The following is a 23,099-nucleotide window of genomic DNA, read 5'->3' on the forward strand; positions in this document are numbered from 1 at the left end:
TCATGAATAGAAATCAGGATCAGCGTCACTGAAGGTGATAAAAAGGTGGAAGGATGAAATCAGAACAACTTCCATTAGAAAAAAAAAAAGTAAAAATGTCCTAGATAAATGATCACAGACTCATAAAATGCATTGGGTTGAAAGGGAACCCTTGAAGGTCATGTTTCCATCCATACCCATCTCCCCACCTCCCTGCAGTCAGCAGGGACATCTTTAACTACATCGGGTTGATCAGGGCCCAATCACTCAGCTTGGCATCATGAGCAAACTTGATCAGGGTGCACTCAATCTTGCTGTTTGTATCATTGATGTCCCCTGAGGGACACCACTTGCCGCACATCTCCATCTGGACATTGAGCATTGACACCTGAGCCAATGACCACTACCCTTTGGATGTGACCATTCAACCAGTTCCTTATCTACTAAGCAGTTCACCAATCAAATTCACATTTCTCCAGTTCAGTGAAAAGGATTTTGTACAGGATTATGCCAAAGGCTTTGCAGAAATCCACATATCTGATATCTGTTGGTCTTCCCTTGTTCACTGATGTAGTCACTCAAACATAGAAAGCCAGTAAGTTAATGAGTTGACTTGCCCTTGGTGAAACCATGCTGGCTGTATCAAATCACCTCTCTGTCCTCTGTGTGCTTTATCACAGCTTCTAGGAGGATCTGTTCCTTGATCTTCACAGGTACAGAGGTGAGGCTGACAGGTCAGTAATTTCATTGGTCCTCTACCCTTTTGAAAATTGGGCAGAACATTTCCCTTCTTCACCTGGCTGCCAGGACTTTTCAAGTACCATGGAGAATGACTTTGTGACAACATCAGCCAATTCCTCCAGGACTCTAATATGAAACTCCTCAGGTCCCATACATTGACATATGTTAAAGTTCCTCAGGTGGTCCTGAACCTGGTCTTGACTTAGAGTGGGAGGTTCTTTACCTTCCTTGGTCCTCACCTAGAGGTCCATTGACTCAGCATGGGCGAGGAGCAAGGACTCCAGAGAAGATTGAGGCAAAAAATATTCTCGAGTACCTCAGCCTTCTCCCTCTTTTAGTGTCAAACCATCATTCCTTGTCCTGTCACAAGAAGCCTTGCAAAATAGTCTGCCTCCAATGTTCTCATAGGTCACTTTTAAATAGTGAAAGGCCACCAGAAGGACTCCCTGAAGCCTTCTCTTCTCCAGGCTGAACAACCCAAACTCTCTTAGTCTATCCTCACAGCAGAGGGGTTTCAGCTCTTGCATTGTTGCTGTTTTGCTGTGGCCTCCTCTGCTCCTGCTCAAACAGGTCCATGTCTCTCCTGTGCTGAGGACTCCAGAGCTTGACCCAGCAAAGCAGGTGGCATCTCAGCAGAGAGAAGAGAGGCAGAATTCCTTCCTTCCACCTACTGACCACGCTGCTTGTTTGGGGTTCTGAACCACCTGCTCTAGTTGAAGATGTCCCTGCTGACTGCAGGTAGGGGTTGGACTAGGTGACCTTGAAAGGTCCCTTCCAACATTAAGCATTCTATGATCCTGTGAAACTTATTCTTTGTATTTACTGAATTCAGGTAATTAGCCTAAAGGCTTCACTTCCAATCTTCTGTAAATTGTTGGAGTTTTTTCAGAAGTTCTTTTGTTTGTAAAAAGCACTTTTGGAAAACATTTATTCAGTGAAGAAAATTATGCAGTGAAAGGAGAAGAAGGCAGCTGTGAAGAGTGATAGTTTCACATGATGTCATGCCACCGAAACACACCCTCAGCAAATTCTGATGCAATGTCTTTTTTAGCTCCCTAATATTTAGAGCAAATTACCTTTAATGTTCATTTACTCTTGGCAGAATGAAAATGTGTGGATTTTGTCATAATGTTACATTTCAGCAGCAAGTTTTTTCCTCTCCTTAATGCTGTCCTCCTAAGGAAGCTTCATTTAATTCGTTGTGACGCATTTGTACGAAGCTCTTACTCTCTGATGGCATGTGACAAATCCTTAATCCTCCTGTTATCCACGTGGATGCACCTAAGACATTCAAAGAGTCTTAAAATAATTTCACAGTTTAATTTTTATCTGTTTGATACAAAATCAAACCTAAGCGAAAAGGATCTCTGTAATCGCAACTGAAAAATGAACAAGGGGATGAAACTGGCATTCAAGTTACAAGCTGACATCAATGTGTTTGTCACACGGTCTAGGAGAGGCTGAGAGCCCTGGGGCTTTTCAGTCTGGAGAAGAGAAGACTGAGAGGGGATTTATTAAATGCTTATAAATATCTGAGGGCTGGGTGTCAAGAGGGAGGGTCAGGCTCTTCTCTGTTGCACCCTGTGGTAGGATAACGCCTAGTGGATATAAATGGCAGCACAGAAGGTTCCATCTCAACATGAGGAAGAACTTCTTTACTCTGAAGTTCACAGAGCACTGGAACAGACTCCCCAGAAAGGTTGTGGAATCTCCTTCTCTGAAACTTCCAAGACCCATCTGTATGCATTCCTGTGTGACCTGTGCTAGATTCTATGGCTCTGCTCTGGCAGGGGGGTTGGTCTCAATGATCTCTGGAGGTCTCTTCCAACCCCTAGCACCCTATGATCCTGTGAAGTCTGACAAACAACTAAATGCAATCAATATGATTTTGTCTGCTGTGCTTTAGGACCAATATTGAGCTTTATCCTTCTAAGTCCAGCCTGAGTTGGACTCATTCTGATCTTCCATTTTTGCCAGGCTTCCACACCTTTAAAGTAATGCTAAAAGCAGTTTGAACTAGCACTTTCCAACACTGCACTTTTCCTGCTATAGAGTAGAGTAGAGTAGAGTAGAGTAGAGTAGAGTAGAGTAGAGTAGAGTAGAATAGAATAGAATAGAATTAACCAGGTTGGAAAATACATTTGAGATCGTTGAGTCCAACCTATCTACAGTTCCTATAAAATGTACCACTGGTACAATTTAATAAATTTAAACTGAGCAGCCAAACACATTGTCTTTATAGATTTTGACAGACTTGATCTTCACCCAATAAAGCTAAACCATCCATACACCCAGCAAGTGCAGTTTTCATTCTGTCACTTCACGATTCTATGATGGTATTTTTCCTCTAGGTCTTGATATATATTTGTACACTTATGTAGCACATAAATACATAGGCACTGCATATGTATGAGTAAAAGCTCTGATTTCAGATATTAATTAACCCAAGTGTATTGCCTGTTGTAAGGTTTTAAAGCTATGGATTTTAGCTTGGGCTTAAGATACTGATTTCCTGTACTTGGAACTCTTCAGCTATCGAAGTCACAGAATCACACAGAATCACAGAATCACCAAGGTTGGAAGAGACCTCAAAGATCATCAAGTCCAACCTGTCACCACAGACCTCATGATTAAACCATGGCACCAAGTGCTATGTCCATCCCCTCTTGAACACTTCCAGGGATGGTGACTCCACCACCTCCCTGGGCAGCCCATTCCAACAGCTAACAGTTCTCTTTGTGAAGAACTTTCTCCTCACTTCGAGCCTAAATTTCCCCTGGTGCACCTTGACACTGTGTCCTCTTGTTCTGGTGCTGGTTGCCTGGGAGAAGAGACCAACCCCTCCTGGCTACAACCACCTTTCAGGTAGTTGTAGAGAGCAATAAGGTTTCCCCTGAGCCTCTTCTCCAGGCTAAACAATCCCAGCTCCTTCAGCCTCTCCTACCAGAAGACAAGACAATTAAACAATAGTAGAATAGTAGAATCATAGAATAGCTTAGGTTGGAAGGAACCTCACAGATCATCTACTCCAAAACCCCTGCTGTGGGCAGGTAGGGGGCATCCACAACCACTCTGGGCAACCTATTCCAGCATCTCACCACCCTCATACTGAAGAACTTCTTCCTAAATTCCTGTCTGACTCTCCCCCAGTTTAAAACCATTCTCCCCAGTCCTGTCTCTAGACACTCTTATGAAATGTCCCTCTCCAGCTTTCCTGCAGGCTCCCAGAGTCTTCTCTAGCCCAGGCTGAACAACCCTAACTCCCTCAGCCTATCCTTGCAGCAAACATGCTGCAGCCCTTGGATCTTCCTTGTGACCCTAAAATGACTGAGCTTTTTCCTGGAAAAAAAAAACCAACCCATGCTTTCAGTTTATATCATACAGAGTACCAGAACTTTATAGCTGCAATGAGAGTAGCATATTTTTAGATGAAATTATAGCAGAAGCTGCTTGGACTCATACTTGGGAAGCACGGATTCTGTTCCTGGAGATATTCCACAACAATATGGTTGTGGAAGGAAACAAAAAAAGAAAACAACAACCTTTGCTGTTCAACACTTCTCTTTTACTTTCATTTCATCTTTTCTTTGCCACCTTTAAATTTCTCAGGATTTTTATTGAGTATCTTTAAAGGTCCTTTTTAAATAGGAATACAGTTGCCACGAGACTGTGACCTTATGACTATTTGTTAAAAATTATATCATACAATTACAGAACAGGCTGGGCTGGAAGGGACATAATGATCGTGTATTCCAACCCCACATAGCAGGGACACCTCCCAATAGACCATGTTGCTCAAGGCCCCAAACTGTGAACAACTTCAGGCTTGGAGCCGCCACAGCTTCTCTGGGCAACTTCTTCCAATGCCTCACCACCCTCACATGGAGAATTTCTTCCTAATGCCTAATCTAAATTGAGCTTCTTCCCGTTTGAAGCCATCACCCCTCATCCTGCCACTCCATGCCTTTGTAAAAAGTGCCTTCCCAGCTTTCATGTAGGCCCTCTTCAAGAACTGGAAGGCTGGTCTAAGGTTTCCCTGGAACCTTGTATTCTCTAGGCTGAACAGCCCCACCTCTCAGCCTGCTCTTGCACCTCCTATGCACATGTATGCACTTGTATGTGTATGTATGCATTTTGCATGTGAGTTTGATGAATAAGAAAAATCAGAAAAGAAACACATCCAACAATTTAGTGAAAATATTCTGAAACTGGCAAACTGTTTAATCAAAGAGAAACCTTTATTTCTTTGGTTTTTTTTTACACAGTACCCGTTCTAAAAAAGCAACAGAACTTGAGTAACCCTTTCCCAAACCTCTCAACACATGGCCATGTGTTCACAGCACGGAAGCTGCAATGAGGCAGAACTGAAAGGTCAGATCTAAATCGTGATGAATTTGTGTCCACATCAGCCCACAGCCCATGGTCTGAACCTACTGAGTCTTGCCTTTTCCCTTTCTTTTTAATTTTTTTAAAAAATTATTATATGCATGTATACCACACTGGTGTTTCTATGCTTTCATTTAGCATAATGCTAAGACTGTAACAAAGACAGATGCACCTTTTAAATATGCTCATACTCTTATTTCCTTAACTTCAGCTTACCTTACTCAGACCTGTTCTGTTAACGGCCAGAATCTCCCCCATAGGATGTGAGACAGACCTTTGAAAGAGCCGGGACTCACCTACTTGGAGGCTCTAGTGCTGTGGCAGCAGCGCTCTACTGCCCTCTCTTGGGTTTCGCTGACAAGCTGAAGTGCAAGTGGAAAGCTTTTGTCTGTATTTGCAATTACTTGTAGTGAACTTCAGAAACCTCGTGTTACACTGGCATTTAAGCAAAGGAGAGAAAGCTGAAGAGATTTGTCGGCACATGTGTTTGTTTTTGGTTTTGAAGGCACAGTATGTGAACCAAAGTCAGGCCCTTCTTTTGAGTAGTAACCACAGACCATGCTGTGTTGATATCCTTTTACAGAATACAGAATACCAAATTAACCAGGTTGGAAAAGACCTTTGAGATCATCAAGTCCAACCTATTACCCAACATTATCTAATCAACTAAACCATGGCACCAAGTGCCCCATCCAGTCTCTTCCTAAACACCTCCAGTAACGGTGACTCCACCACCTCCCTGGGCAGCACATTCCCATGGCCAATCACTCTTTCTGTGAAGAATTTCTTCCTAACATCCAGCCTAAACCTCCCCTGGCACAGCTTAAGACTGTGTCCTCTTGTTCTGATGCTGGTTGCCTGGGAGAAGAGACCAAGTCCCACCTGTTTACAACCTCCCTTCAGGTAGTTGTAGACAGCAATAAGGTCTGCCCTGAGCCTCCTCTTCTCCAGACTAAGCAACCCCAGCTCCCTCAGCCTTCTTTGCTCCTGCTGGCCACACTATTCCTTATACAGGCCAGGATGCCATTGGCCTTCTTGGCCACCTGGGCTCACTGCTCACTGATGTTCAGCCTACTGTCAACCAGCACCCCCAGGTCCCTTTCTGCCTGGCCGCTCTCCAGCCACTCTGACCCCAGCCTGTAACACTGTAGAACCTGGCACTTGGATGTGTTAAATCTCATGCTATTGGACTCTGCCCATCTGTCCAGCCTGTCATGGTCCCTCTGAAGAGCCCTCTTACTCTCTAACAGACCAACACCTACCCCCAGCTTGGTGTCATCTGCAAATATACCGATGATGGACTCAATCCCCTCATCCAGATCATCAACAGCCACTCTTGTAGGAAAAGATGTTCATCTTTATTTACACTTCTTAACATTTCCTACACTGTCACAATTATTTGAAGTTCACAATAACACAAATATTTGTAAAATATTACAAAATTAGTCAGGCTTTTTTTTTTTTTTCCAAATGAAATGCATCTGTGTATAAAGATACATATGGATAACAGCTTCTGCTTCTTTAGAGTTAGAAATGAGTCAGATGTCAAAACTAGAATACAGATTAGATTCAAATGAAGTTTCAACATAGAGCAATTAACAGCATGGACATTGACAAATGGCACCCATATACCACTGAATTTAGTATCCTGATTGAGATGCCTCTGCCAAAGTAGAAGTGTTTACACGTTCAGCTGCCAGGAAAGCAATAGAAATAAATGGAAAAATATTCAGTAATAGAAAAAAAAGTGTAAAACTGACACGACAGGAGTGTTCATCTACCATTAGGATCAAACACCTGCTGTAAGTAAGGCCTCTTTTATTTTCTCTCTTACATCAGAGATAAAAGCAGTTTGAGTTTTGCTCTCTTAAAAAGAAAGTGTCAAAATTAATATTAGATTCCCCAAAAGAGAAATCAAAACAATCTACCCAGGTTAAAATAAAACTTTGCAAATCTATTAATAATAGGCAAACTCTACACATGTGTTATATTTTACAGGATGAACATCTGCCTCTGTGGATGTCCTGGTCTAAGATGGCCAGAATAGATTCTGCTCAGTGCTGTGAATTCTCAGCTCAGTGAGGCCCTTTCTGCTGCTTAGGGCAGGTTTGCACAAACAATGCTGATGGGGAGAGTTAACAACAAGGGTTGGGCTGCAGACCGAGGGCACTGCTACATCTTGTGTGCAACCACAGAGTGCAGGAAGGGAAAGGCTGCAGCTGTGGGGAGGATGGGGCAGGAGAGGTCACCCTAAACTGAGCAACAAGGAATTCTATCTCATGGATGGCATCTTCAGGGTACACGGGAAGGATTACCAGGGTCAAGCCTCTTCTTCAATGTCTACAATCACCATCAGGCTGTGCTGCCTTTCAGCAAGATCTGGACAGGCTGAAGAGCTGAGCAGAGGGGAAACCTCACAAAATTCACCAAGGGCAAGTGCACTCCTTCTCCCCCTGCACCAGTACAGCTGAGGAGAAGAGAAAGCATTTCCACAGAGAAGGACTTGGGAGACCTGGTGGATGACAAGTTAACCATGAATCCCTAACATTCCCCAATTCTGTGGTTCTCCTGCTCCTATGAACTCAGTGAAACTTGTAGCTAATGCAGTATCTTCCTTTTAATTCACAAACTAGGGCATTTGTGATAGGACCTGCTTTCTGCTAAGGTACCGAGGGGACTGCTTTTCTGAGACTCTTCTCACATCTGTAAGAGGCATTGGTGAGGCCTCCTTTGGAAAGGATGAATGGCATAGTGTTATATAATTTGTGTAGTCTGAGTTTCATTCACAATCAACATGGTTCTTAACAACATTGAAGAACTGCCTCACAGGTTAGCTGTTAGGCTGAGCTGTTGCTGTTTCAATGCTTGTCTTAATGTTGCAGAATTCTATTAGTGAGCTCACTCGAAGAGTGCACATTTTAAGTCATCTTGTTCTGGTCTTGCTGGACAAGCAACTTTATTGCTGTCTACAACTACCTGAAGGGAGGTTGTAGCCAGGTGGGGGTTGGTCTCTTCTCCCAGGCAACCAGCACCAGAACATGAGGACACAGTCTCAAGCTGTGCCAAGGGAGGTTTAGGCTGGATGTTAGGAAGAAGTTCTTCACAGAAAGAGTGATTGGCCATTGGAATGTGCTGCCCAAGGAGGTGATGGAGTCACCATCCCTGGAGGTGTTTAGGAAGAGACTGGATGGGGTGATTGGTGCCATGGTTTAGTTGATTAGATGATGTTGGGTGATAGATTGGACTCCATGATCTCAAAGGCCTCTTCCAATCTGGTTAATTCCATTCAATTCAATTCAATTCAATTCAATTCAATTCAATTCAATTCAATTCAATTCAATTCAATTCTATTCTATTCTATTCTATTCCATTCCATTCCATTCCATTCCATTCCATTCCATGTGCTGGATGGCAGGTGGCATAAGAACCTTCAAATTAGTGAGAAGGGAGAAATAAACAATGAATTTCAATAATCCTAGGCTTTTCTTTCAGCATGGCAAAATAATGAGTCATGTCATAATATTAACATCACGAAATAATTGTGGCTTCTCTCTGAAAATCAATGGAAAATATCTGTATCCTGTATATCAATTATTTTAGATCTGGAGTGGAGAAGAATCTCATTTTCACCAACCATAATGCCATTTTAAAATGAAAATATAAGTAACCACAGATTCCCTCCAACTATCCTACATGGTGGTCTACTTTTCTGCACAGTTTGTCTATAGTAATTTTGTAGTACTCAGTCTTTCTGGAACCAAATGTTTAAATCCACAGAGGGGTAGCTCATTCTTCAGTGTCTTTTACTAAAGAGAATTGAGCAGAGTATCATCTGACCTGAGTATCACATGAGACCTCTAAAACTAAGGGTGACAGAAATTCTCTATAATTTTATGCAAAATTGCAAGTTTTCCTGGTCTGATGTCTAACTATGGATGGTTTTGCTGTTGCTTAATATGATGGCAGTTCCAGAAGTGCATGACAAAGGGAAAAAACACAACCTAAGTCTAATTCTCTAAAATTGCTTCTCTTAAAATTACAGCTTCACCCAATGACAGTCAAACACTGTGAGTCGGATCCAATTTAAGGACTTGAAAGAAGATAATAATGTGCACATATATAGGGGTTGGCACCTTCATCAAAGGCATCCCTTCACTTATCCAGCAGAGATGGTGAATTAATCTTGAAAACCAATTACTGATATATTTCCAAGTTAGTACTCCCATTTGGATACTTTTATGAGTTACTTTTGTTCATAAGCATTTGGGTGGCCCACGTTATTCACGCTGCAAAATCCTGACATGTTTAGGAGGAGAAGTGTCTGACATTGTGATGAAGGGTTCCAGCTTGTTCCCTTTGGGGTCTAACCTGATTTTTGGTGTAACCAGATCCTGCTTTTTTACTCAAGGAATTCCATTTGTGTCAGTGGAAATTTTGATTTCTGAGTCCAGCTAGACCTGACTCACTCAAATGAAATAATTGTCCTTTTTTGTTGTTTTGATGGGGCTCGTGCTTCCTCATGCATTGTGTGGTCCCATCAGCTTCAGAGAGGTCATTTATTAAGTTGAATTTTGTGTTTGCCTCGAGCATGAGAAACCAGAAGTAGTCATTAAATGGGAAGGGTAACTGCAGTGCCTAGTCACCCAATCTCCTTTTCTATCTCAGTTAATACTAGTTACAAATTGAGGGCAGAATTAAATTGTTTTCAAAAGTAAACAAAATATGTCACTATCTCATATTGTTCAGATGTCCTTTTCATGATGTCTTTATCTTGTTGAGTAGGTGCTAATCTATTAGCATGGCTAATCATAGAATCAATAAGGTTGGAAAAGACCTCAAAGATCATCCAGTCCAACCTGTCACCCAAGACCTCATGACTACTAAACCATGGCACCAAGTGCCAACTGCTTTCTCCAAGTTCCACTAATGAAATCCACTGAGATCAGTTGTGGACAGGCCTGCAGTACAAGTGGACACTAGCCATTAAGAGCTGGCACTAAAACTCACACTAAGAAATGATACAGATAACAAGGGGTAAGACAAAACCTAGTATTACAATTACTACTACAGTGCATGTAGAAGAAAGGGTCAGCCCTGGAGCCCTTAGTCATGCAAACCCACACTCTGATATTACCTCACAGCTGAGGGCCTGTAGGAATTGTGCTTTGTGGGAATTATTCTTGAGAACTGATTCTACAAGATACACCACTTCTTTGGTAGTGTTCATGTAGCCTACACACTTTCATCTTCCAATGTAGAAACAGGCCAATTCATTAACCTTGCACAGACCTGTTGAAACCTATTTGGATTCCCCTGGTTGAGTGCTGAATCAGTGCCCCAGCATAACAGAAATCTTGGCTACTATGCAACATTCGCCTGTTTCAGATGTGTATCTCCTAAACCAGATAAATATTTTTTAGACACACCTAACAACTATTTTTTGACTGTGCTGCAAACCAGAACCCTGTATTCATACAACAATCTGTACTTGAATCACTGCTTTCCATAACATGGTAAACTGACTACTTTGACTCAAATACAGATTCATTGCATTTAAAAGAATTTTTATGGTCTTACTGAAAAGCTCTTAATGTTTTCCATTTCTACCATCTGTTGAAATGCCATACAACAGATGTGGAAGGAATATATGAAGAGGTTTTAGAGCGTTAAGCCATGTATGTGTTGCTAAGGGACGTGGTTTAGTACCAGACATGGTAGAGTTAGATCACTATTGGACTCAATGATCCTCAAGGTCTTTTCCAACCAAAATTACACATGATTCTATGTATAATTTTTTGATTCTTTTTTCCAGTTGTGATTTTTATCAAGTTTATGTAATATGACTTGTCCTTTAAAATATTGTCTCCAACAAAACTTTGGCAATCTACAGAAGATGATGATCTAGCCCATTATGTGATTTGTTGTGTTCTAGACATTTAAAAAATAATTTTGATGCCTAAATTTGAAGGAGTTTTGGAGGTGTGCTAGTTCATGAAAATCCAGTGGCTGGGGTGATACTGAGGCTTCACCCAGTCTTTCTCTTCTTACAATTTGTAAAGCTGCATTTATCATGTGCGCGTAATGGTGTCCCAGGCTCCACACTGACTACCTCACTTTTCTTCTAATCTGTGCTATGTGCAGAACAATTTCACATTTTCTATACTTGAAACATTGTGATGAGTTACAGTGGTGTCATGGGTTGGGCTAGGATGGGGTTCATTTTGTTCACAAGATCCTGGAAGGGGCCGCTCCCAGGACAGCTAGCTGAACCAGTCAGAGGGGTATTCCATACCATACAGGAGCAGAGAAATTGTATGAGGGGAGGGCTGGCATAGGTAGGTGGGCTGGGGTTCTTGTGGGCTAGTTTGTTTTGGTGCACAGCAAGTTTTGTGTGAGCCATTTGTGTTCTATATCCCTCCCTTCCCAGGAAGGTGGTAGAGTCACTGTCTCTGAAGGCGTTCAAGAAACATGTGGTCGTGGCACTTTGGGACAGGGTTTAGTGACCACGGTGGTGTTAGGTTGAAGGTTGGACTTGATGAACTTGGAGGTCTCTTCCAACTGAAAAAAATTCTATGGTTCTTTACACATTTCTTCATTAGTAGTAGTAGTACCCTTGTTGTTCCTTTGTCCTTTGTGTTGTTCTGTTCAGCTCTCCTTATTTCACCCCACAGAGTTTTGCATTTTGCTTCCATTTCTCCTGACCCTGCTAGGAGCTGGGAACCAGTCATGTGAGCAGCCACATGGGGTTCATGCCTGGTCCTGAACCCACAACACTCAGAGTCTTGACAGTGCTCAACAGCCTGTAGGTGTCTTCAAGCATAAGGAAACCAAGGAGCAATGCTAAGTGTATTAAAAAATAACAATATTAGAACAAACTCTCAAATTATACCTAAAAAAAAATCATAAGCTGGCTAAATATTATTATTTACTACTGTGCATTTGTTTCCAAGCACCTTCCCTGACAAATAAAAGAGCTTGCTGCACACAAACCAGTGAGTGGCTAATACCCTTCAGTCTATATTGGATTTGGATCTGTGGACCTGTGCTACTGCTGCTAAGTGTAGAGAGAATGAACTACAACAGACAGGTCTGCTAATAGATTGATAAAGTGATTGGGTAGCAGATGAGACAAACCAAGGTATAAAATAGTGTGGCACACAGTTCATATTAAAGCATTTCTTTCCCAGCTTTCATCACCTTTGGAATAACCAGACACATACACACTTGCTCTTTTATTTAAAATCATCCCATGTCAGGAATACTCTAAATTACAATGGAAGTTTTCTGTGAAATACATATATGTATACAAGTTGCATACATAAACTTGAATCAAATGTGATGGGAGGACTGTTAACTCCTCCTGATTTGATATGATGTTAAATCAAAGGATTAAACCTTCTCTCCAGACATGGCTTCAGGCTATTGCATTTGTGAACTGACAGATTGTGAATGTTGAAAGCTTAACAACTCTATCATAGTTATATATGTGACTCCACCCAGAAGTGGATTAAACCAGGGAATTTAAACTACCTAGGTTTATGGCTGATCTCATTCAGACAAGTCAAGTGTGAGACAGGCTTTTGTTAGTTCCTATTCTGAATATATTTGAAATCATTGTTTTCTGGAAGCAAGCACAATTGATGCTTTTCTAGTTACTGATCATTAGGAGCTGTGTGAAGCTTAAAAATGTTATAGCTTGAGGGATTTCAGCACCCACACTTACCATGTTTTCTCTCCTCACCTTGCAGTGTGTGGAGTTTTTGGCCTTAAAATTAGGATTTTTTGCTTTTTCAGCGTTGGGTCAAGATGAGAAGGGGAAACCTAAGAAACTGCGTCTATTTAGTCTTGAGAAGAGAGGGCTGAGAGGGGATCTTGTTATTGTGTATAAATATCTGAGGACAAGGTGTCAACATGAAGGTGCCAGTCTCTTTTCAGTGGTGCTCAGCAACAGGACAACGGACAGTGAACACAAACTGCAACCCAGAAGGTTCCATCTGAACAGCAGAAAAGATTTCTCACTCTTCTCTCAGGAGAGATTCAAAACATTACAAAGAAAGTTCTTTTCATATCCATCACAAATGTCTATAACAATTTTAGGAAAGAATTGGAAGATGAACAATACTGGAAAATATATTAATAATAAAAAGCCATTCTTGAAGTCAAACACTATGTTCACACTTCTGTCAGGATAGAGTACATTCTTCAGTGATGAGCATCATGATCATCATCACTTATACTTGTCCACACAGCTTGAGGCCTGCTTCTGAATGTTGGCTACACATTGACACGGGCAAGAGCACAGCACAGCCAGCACAGATCCAAAAAGGGAAATAATTTCATCAGAGTTCTGCCCCTGCAAAGAACTGCAGGTAATGCAACGTGTTTTGCACCAGTAAGAGCTGTGGTGCTTAGTAAGGTAAGAGTGGGTGGAAGGTGAATCTGCTTTCTTAACATTATCCATTCAAGGACTTTTTCAATACAGAGAAGATAATAAATATAAGGTAAAAGTGAAAAACAAGAGCACAAAGAAGCACAAATCTAGTGTACAGAAGATAACAGAGACAATGCAAAGACCACAAATCTCCACTCTCTGACTCATGAGCCATTAGGAAACTGCAGGTACAGCTTTGGAGGAGGTCACCTGGCCCTGGAAAGGGGGAAGCAAGAGAAACATGAGAATTTGAGATATCAGTAGGGAAATCTGTGGGACTAAGCAAAATGTATGAATCAATGTTTAAGAGAAAGGGATGAGTAGGGAATAAAGGGGGCAATAAAGAAACATTTATTTACTGCGAGGTTACTCAATATCAGAGTTTGTGGAACCAGTGAAGATACTAAAAAGCTGTCTGGACATGGTCCTGGGCAACTGGCTCTACATGGTGAGACTGTGAGATTGGCCCAGGTGACCTCCCAGAATCCAGATTCACGTAATTCAGATCAGTTTAGTTTCAGATCCATCTAATTACATTAGAGTGGTTACACATATATATATATATACACACACACATACATACATAAATATATATATGTGGCTCCACATAAATATATTTATCTCTCTCTCTCTCTCTCTCTCTCTCTCTCTCTATGTAGTGCAAGAAGAAAATTAAAAGTCTGATTTGGGTAGTTCATTTTCTATGAATAAATGTTCAGCCAAAGAATAATTTTGCCAGTTGCTATAGGAATTCAATGACTAATTGAATAAGAGTTTGATAAACAGGAGTGACGTGATATCCAAGTAAACTCTAAGACACAACTGAGAAAAAAAAAGCCTTGGCTTTTCATCCTGGCTTTCCACATCCCACTTTCACAGACTTTTCAAATGTGAGTTCTCTGGGTCAAATCTTAGGTTTGATATCTTGAAGTGTTACATAATCCAGTCTAACCTATTTCTTAATGCATGCCCAAACTGGATTTTTATTCTGGAGTTTCATGTTAAACTTTAACTTTACTCTGTCCTTGCTGGTCTCCCAGACTCCTTTATAAGCAAGCAAATGAACTTACGGTCTTCCTGGTTCTCAAGATTCTTTATATCTGGAGTCATTCCTGGACTTTCCTTACTCCTTTAATCAAAAGGGCTGAAAATTCATACTTATGTACTCTCCTTACAAGGAGAATGTATCTTCCTGTAGTACTTTCTTTATAAAGGTTCAAGACAAGTGAATCTCTCCAAAATCAGGGCAGGGAAGGGAATTTTAATGAAGGAAAATAAAGGAGAAATTTCTACTAGACTGGATAGGATAGGATAGGATAGGATAGGATAGGATAGGATAGGATAGGATAGGATAGGATAGGATAGGATAGGATAGGATAGGATAGAATTAACCACATTGGAAAAGACCTCTGAGATCAAGTCCAACCTATCAACACTATCTAATCAACTAAACCATGGCACCAAGCACCCCATCCGGACTCTTCCTAAACACCTTCAGTGATGGTGACTCTACCACCTCCCTGGGCAGCACATTCCAATGGCCAGTCACTCTTTCTGTGAAGAACTGTGATGATTGTTAGCCATACATAGAAGAAAGCAGCTTTGGTCAGCAGAACCTCTCCGGGAAAACAGAGCAGTTACCCACTTTTCACAGATGCAAAGCCATGGAAGTGAAATTAAATTGTTCAACAATTGTGCCAGAAAAAAAAATCTGTGGCAAAAGAAGAAAGTAAAGCCAGGTTTGTTGTGTCCTTGTATAACTGTACGCCAGTGGGTTCCTTCTTCCTCTTTATGATTCTCATTGTAGTGGGTTCCTTCTTCCTCTTTATGATTCTTATCTCCACAAAACTCTACCTTAGCCTTATGGAAGGTGCTAGAAAATGTGAAAGAGAGGAAAAGAAAGTGACATGACTAGGAGAAGACAAGGAATGTTCTTTGTGGTATGTTTGGAAAAGGAATCCAAGAAGGACAAATACAGTCGTTTAAAAAACCCCAGTCTGCCTGCTTTTCTTCCTTTGTTCTGATTCCTCCCACTCATCAGTAAATGAAAATATTATAGGAAAAAAAAATTCCAGGAAAGTGATTTCAAGGAAAAAAGAACTAGTTGGCAGCTTCTATATATAGGACTTGCTCTCAGCTTTTCTGCTTTGTGGTCAATGTTTCTCCCCAATCAGATAGGTTTATTTTCCCCATGCAGTCGGTTTAAAGTATATTAAAATTGATATTATAATGGAGATTGTTTAAGGGCTTGACTATGTTTGAAGTTTGCCTACAGTTTAGTTGGCGTCGGTGTAAATAATTTCTATCTAAACCAGTCTTAATATTTGGACACATGATAGAAGGCAACTGTTAACAGCAGCTTGATAGAGAGTCTCATGCCAGCAGTGTCTGTAGGATCTGGGGACTATGACCGCTGCTCCCTGAAGCAAACAGCTGCTAGTTGAAGATGTGAATAACTTCAGCTGTCTCACTCCACTGCCAGACTCTACTGCTGTCCTTGCAGAGCTGGCAGGAACTGATGTTCTCTGCATCCTCACTCTTCCCCAGGTCAGACAATACTCTTCAGCACTCAATTTCCACTATGCTGTTCTTTTACCTTGGATATGTCCCATAGCAGAGCTCAGACAAGCAGCCTGGAACACTGTGATACCTTCAACCATTGTAAACAGACCAAATACAGCACAACTAGAAGGACCCTTGCTGCAGGTCAGTTAAGAACTAAAGGAAATAAAGGCAGGTATTCATCAACATTGTACTTCCCCCCCCCCCCTATATAAACTGAAAATAGGGTTGCTAGTTTATAATTCCAACATAATGGAGGTGAATATGTGTAAAGAAAATAAAAATGATGAATTCTGCAAGATGTTAATGTGACTTTAAAACAATAATCATACTAAATATGGCACTTTAAGTTACTAAGCTCATCCTAGGACTGAAATTTATTATAATTTAATCAATTTAATTTGCAAAAATATTCAAGCAGTAACACTGTTTGCCATTTTTCCCCCCCTTCTTTCATCGAAATGAAATACCAAGTAAATTGCTAGATGAGATTTAGATCAAATAAATTCTTCAGAGTTATTAAACTAATGCTAAGAAGAAAAGTAGTTTTAAAAACTACCAGTAGAAAGCAGAAGTATAGGAATATACTTGAAGTAATACTACTTGCTCGTTTGCCAGCTCCAGTGGTGAATTGATCATTTATTTAGCTTTGATTCAGAGAAACAGTTTTCCAACTGAGGTCCACATACCTTTATTAATCCCCAGACCATTCTACCAGGCTTCAATGACAACTCAGAAAAGAAATCATTGGTAGGCTTAAATTTGCCTTTTAGGGGGTCTACAATCCTGGGGAATTAGGAATCACGTGAGTAGTTGACACAGAACTGAGATTAAGTCTCTGGGATTTATAATTCTCTCTGGTGAATGATAGTATTGCTCCAAGAGAGCTGCTGCAAAGACATCAGAGAGCTTTTGGAGGTGCATGTAAGATCTGAGGGGAAGTTAAGAGCTGATGTTTGATGAGTCTGCATGTTGGAATCGTGATCGTGTTACAGAATTTGACAATAGTAGTGCAGTCTGCACAATCAACAGAAGACTGCTCCTGATTTTCATTGCTTTGCATTACATCACCACTCTAATTCCAAAAAAAAGTACCACATTTACTTCTGCTTTACATAAGGTGAGGCAGGAATTTACCTTCCTCACTGAAATGAACTCTGGCTATAAAGTCCTGACAAATTTTTGTTGTTTGTTTTGTACCTCCTATGCTAGTTTAGCCAGTGACTTGAAATTGTGGGAGAGAAGGAACAGTTTTCAATATTTATAGATCTTGCCAATGGAGACTCCACACCTGCTGCAGGAAATCCCTTCTAGGGCTCCACCACATTCTTGGCTAGATACTCCACCTCCATATATCTCATTAATCTACTTTACCATACATTGCTTATATACCAGCTATTACAAAGAGATTGTGGCTTTTTTTGTTGGCTTTTGTTTTGTTGTTGTTGTTGTTGCTTTTTCTGACAATTCCCACTTCTTTCAATTTAACAGCCACAATGTTATACACTTTTCCTGCTAACTAATTCTCTTGACCTAACAATTTTTTCTGCTTTCCTTGGAACTCTTCCCACCTTTCTTAAAAGTGTAATGTCAAAATTTGGGTGCTGGATTCCCACTGATACAACATCTCGTCATTCAGATAGAATAGAATAGAATAGAATAGAATAGAATAGAATAGAATAGAATAGAATAGAATAGAATAGAATAGAATAGAATAGAATAGAATAGAATTGAATAGAATAGAATTAACCAGGTTGGAAAAGACGTTTGAGATCATCAAGAAGTCCAACCTATCACCCAACACCATCTAACCAGATAAACTATGGCACCAAGTGCCTCATCCAGGCTCTTCTTAAACACTTCCAGTGATGGTGACTCCACCACTTCCCTGGGCAGCCCATTCCAATGGCCAATCACTCTTTCTGTGAAGAACTTCTTCCTAACATCCAGCCTAAACCTTGCCTGGCACAGCTTGAGACTGTGTCCTCTTGCTCTGTTGGTGGTTGCCTGGGAGAAGAGTCCAACCCCCACTTGGCTACAACCTCCCTTCAGGTAGTTGTAGAGAGCAATAAGGTCTCCCCTGAGCCTCCTCTTCTCCAGGCTAAGCAACCCCAGCTCCCTCAGCCTCTCCTCGTAGAGCTTGTGTTTCAAACTCCTCACCAGCTTTGTTGAATGCTGCATTTACAGAGCACTGATGTATACAAAGACACACAAGAGGCAAATCAAACTGGAAATTAATTTAGAATATGATAAGTGATATTGTTACATCTAGGTCTGTCATCCAGGGTAAGAAAGGACAAAGAACTTCAAAAGATAGTAGCTTAAAGTGGGAGTCAGATTCCTGATTGTTACATATTAAGAATTATTTTGTGTGTATCTCCTAATTTTTTGTAGGCATAACTGAGTGTAGAAGAGCACAAACACATAGGTATGAAATGAGTGGACTGAAAAAACCCAGTGGATTTCAATTATCCAAGAACATAAGATAAAATTAAGATACTACAAAGTATATTTAAGTAATTAAACCCCAAATAAACAAACAAATAAAAGCTGATCTGGCACTGATTTGGATGTGTGTTGATGTACACAAGAAAGAAGCTGAAATACAAGATGCTTGCTTTTGACAGGGGAAGTTAATTTGACCAAATAATTACTTTTAACAAGGAGATGGGAACTGAAGGCAATGCATGTTAAAGGCTATTTAGCCAAGACAAATATTCAAGTTGGCAAGCCCTGATATTGTTCCTGAGTAGGTAAAGAAGTAGATAAAGTAATCCTTAAATTTTAGCTTAAATCTAAAGCACTTCAGACCGGTGAAAGATGAAGAGAGAAGATGATAGAATAGGGACAGACACAGCATTTTAGTTTGTTGGTTTTTTGTTTGTTTGGGTTTTTATTTTTATCTATCAAATATCTTAAATATCTCATATACTTTATAACTTCACATGTAATTCTCTAAAACTTACAGCAGCAGCAGTGCAAGCTTTCGCTTCCATGTCCTGAACTCTCTAAAATCCCCACATGGCACACCAAGTTGTTTTTTCTGGTAACTCGGGAATGAAAAATGTAGTGTTTATAGACTGATGACATCAGAGCTGAAGGTGAATATGACATAAATACTTTGGAAAGGGAAACTGCCTGAAATTAGAATAATAGAATCATAGAATCAATAAGGTTGGAAAAGACCTCAAAGATCATCCAGTCCAACCTGTCACTCAACACCTCATGACTGCTAGACCGTGGCACCAAGTGCCATGTCCAATCCCTTCTGGAACACCTCCAGGGATGGTGACTCTACCACCTCCCTGGGAAGCCCATTCCAATGGCCAACAACTCTCTCTGTGAAGAACTTTCTCCTCACCTTGAGCCTAAACTTCCCCTGGTGCAGTTTGAGACTGTGTCCTCTTTTCTGGTGCTGGTTGCCTGGGAGAAGAGACCAACCCCCTCCTGGCTACAATCTCCCTTCAGGTAGTTGTAGACAGCAATAATGTCTCCCCTGAGCCTCCTCTTTTCCAGGCTAAACAACCCCAGCATTTGACCAGACATAATCAGAAGTACCATGTCACACAGGATATCCCCAAGAATTCTACATTCAAGAAAGAAGAGTTTCTTATTCTGTCCAGTTTCTATTTCCCTTTTGTTAAAAATGTCCCTTTAAACTCATACAATTTTAAGATTCTGATACCTTATCCTAATCTTGGGTTTTCAGAAACAATAATCTTTTTTGAAGGTACCTTTAGTTTGCTTTCCTTCTCTTGTAGACTTTGATGGTGGAGGTTAGGTCTAGCAACAGGAGTAGGGAGACTGTTTTTGAATCTGAGGGACAGTAGGTTTAGAACGAATCTTAGGAAGAAGTTCTTCAGTACAAGACCCTGGAATAGGCTGCCAAGAGTGGTTGTGGATGCCCCCTCCCTGGAGGTATTTAAGGCCAGACTATATGAGGTCTTGGGCAACCTAGTCTAGTTGAGAGGCATTGCTGTCCATGGCACCTAAGTCAACGTATGATTCTATGATTCACTTCCTATTCCTCCTCCCAGTGTTTTATTTTAGACTATTGCAGGTATTTATTGAAAAAAGGTTTATTTGGAAACAGGTGGTTGGTTTGGGGGTTTCTTTTGCCTTTTTGTTATTGTTGTTATTTGCTTTTTTTGTTTGTTTGTTTCTTTGGGTTTTGGTTTTGTTTGTTGGTTTGTTTTTTAAATACATTAAAAACTACAAAAGGCCAGTAAGGAATTTCATATATCCTAAGTAAGATGTAATCTGTAATTTGTTTTTTTTAATGTTCCCCCCCAGTTCATGAATAGGCCATTCAAGATTAATGAGTACTCTGCTTAAACTTGGCACAGACTAAATAAAATGCTGTGACACAGAAGTGAAATATTTAATTATTTAAGTGTGAGAGACCTTGGAAACATGAGGCACATTGCAAAGAGACCTCTGATTTCTGGACCTGAACAAAAACAAACAAAGAAGCAAATAAAAAGTGAAGAGCTGTAATCTGAGGAGAGGAAAATTTCCTCCCTCTACAAATTTTTATACATAGAAGCTAGCAGAGGGTAAATGAAGGAAATGGAAGCACATATATAAGACTTTACCATCTCTGACGGTCTGACCACCTGTCCTCCTCCAAGCCCTTGACAAGTACCAGAGGCTCTCTATGAACCCTCTGCTTCCCAAAGGGAAGAGAAAGGGAATAAGGGAGAGAGACTGATGGGGTGAGAAAGAAACTAAACCAGCTGGGATTAAAATAAGAACAATAAAATTAAATAGATAGAAACCAGTATTGAACCAAACCCCTTATGTCACCATCATCACTGATGCTGTGGGCAGGCACTGGGGAAGGCCCATACTGGACTCAGCAGCAGATGGGAATCAGATTTAGGAGCTGGATTCAGGAACATATGGATAGGGATCAAAGCAGAACAGGTTGAATCCTCCTTGGATGCTGTCATTGAAGAAGATTCTTGGCCTTGGTGATCCCTAAAGATGACATCCATAGGATGGAATCCTTTGTTAGTGAGTTTGTCACCCATCCTGTCCCCTCCTCCCCACAGATGCAGCCTTTTCCTTCCTGCATCCCAAGGTGGCAGACAAGATGTAGCAGTGCCCTTGGTCTGCAGCCCAGCCCTTGGTGCTAACTTTCCTCTTCAATGTTGTCAGTGCTAGCAGCAGATACTGTGTGCAAACCTGACCTGAGCTACAGAAAATACTGTCCCTGGGCAGACGCTGAGCTGGGAACTCACAGTACTGAACAGACTCTGTGCTGGTCTTCCTCAGACCAGGACACATTCCTACCCCTTGCAGACAGACAACAGTTTTCATTTCAGCTTTGTTAAATAGCCAAGCAAAAGCTTGCAGACTCTACATGCATATAATCTGCCACTGTAAAACATTCTGCTGCCCTTTCAAAACTTTATTTTCTATTTATTTGGTATTTTATTTGAGTCTCAATTCCATAACTATTTTATTTTAATGGTGACACTTTTCCTTCCATTTTTGTCTTTGTACTTGCTCAAACCTCAGCTCCTTGAAAACAAAGACTGAAATGCTACTTCTTCCAAGGATCCATAGTTTTACCTTCCTAACTGGAGGCTGAGTTCTGTGCACAGCTTCCATTTACACAGTTCTCCTGATATATTTTCAAGCATTGCAAAACTTGCATCAAACTGCTGGAAGCCTGCACAGAAGAAGGTTCTCATCTTCTTTAAATGCCAAGTGCCACAACAGAACCGGGTTCTGTAAGGTTTCATTCAAACAACAGACAAAAAGTTCATACCACAGTTTTCCTGTGCTCTGAAACCAGTATGACATTCCAAACAGATATATGTGCAAAGTTTCCCACTCAAATTTAGTTCACACAGTATTATCATTTAATCATGGATCTTAATCATTACCTTGAAAAATGGACATCCAAAATCCATGGGCTCTGATGGGATGCACCCACAAGTTCTGAGGAAGATGGGAGATGTCATTGCTAAGCCACTCTCCATCATCTTTGCAAGGATGTGGAGAAGAGAAGATGTGCCTGAGGACTAGAGGAATGCCAATGTCATGCCAGTCCTCAGACAGGGCAAGAAGGAGAGTGCAGGAAACTGACCATATCAATAGTTCTGAGTTTCAACAAAAGGTTTTAAAAGGCTTAATAGAGATTATAGTCTTTAATTGAAATATGCTCAGCTGCTTTGAAAATTGTTCCTCCCCCCCCAGTTCAGTTTGATCTTAATGGCTATTTGTTTACATTTTATGCTCTGTGCTGTAATTATGAGATTTAGTTTTTCCTTTGGTTGATGCATTTTTGCAACATTTTCATGTCACTGTTGCTTCAGAAGTATTTTGCTTTTATGTAATGCACAATTTTATATAATAATACACCCTAATCTCTTTAAAGTTAGATTTCCCCCACCCCTGGACAAAGTTTGAAGACATGGCATAAATAGATTCAAGGAGGTTTTAATGCTGACTGTTTGCAATGCAATAATTTATTTACACAGATTTGGGGGGTGGGGAGAAGAGTATGATGAGGCCTTCTACCCAAGAAATCTTTTATTTCTGCTGAAGGAGAGTGAGTTATCATTCTTCAGTACTATTCTAGCAAAAGTCTCTGAGTAAATCAGGTATCCCCACTGTAATCAGCCTACTCTCTCCACAGAGTCCTCATTGCCTCTAGAAAAGATTTAAGGAGTAAATCCAGAAACCTAATAATGGTTTAAGGCAATGATACAACCCAGTTCTTGTACATAGATTTGTGTATGTAAGAATCTTTTTCTTCGATATCGGTGTTCGTGTCTTCTTCTCTGGCCCTTTATCAGTACTCAGACTTTTTACATCCCCAGTTTTGCATAAAGGATGAAAATCTCTTTCTATTGTGACATTCTCAGAGTATATCAACTGATTCCTGAGAGAGTACTTTACCAGGAAAAAAAAAAACAACCACCAACTTGGTGCTGGTAGTCTGTGTACCAAACACAGACTATTGTATTAGGGAAGATCTATTACAGCA

Source organism: Dryobates pubescens, chromosome 4 (assembly GCF_014839835.1).
Source record: "Dryobates pubescens isolate bDryPub1 chromosome 4, bDryPub1.pri, whole genome shotgun sequence".
In the NCBI taxonomy this organism is placed as follows: Eukaryota; Metazoa; Chordata; class Aves; order Piciformes; family Picidae; genus Dryobates; species Dryobates pubescens.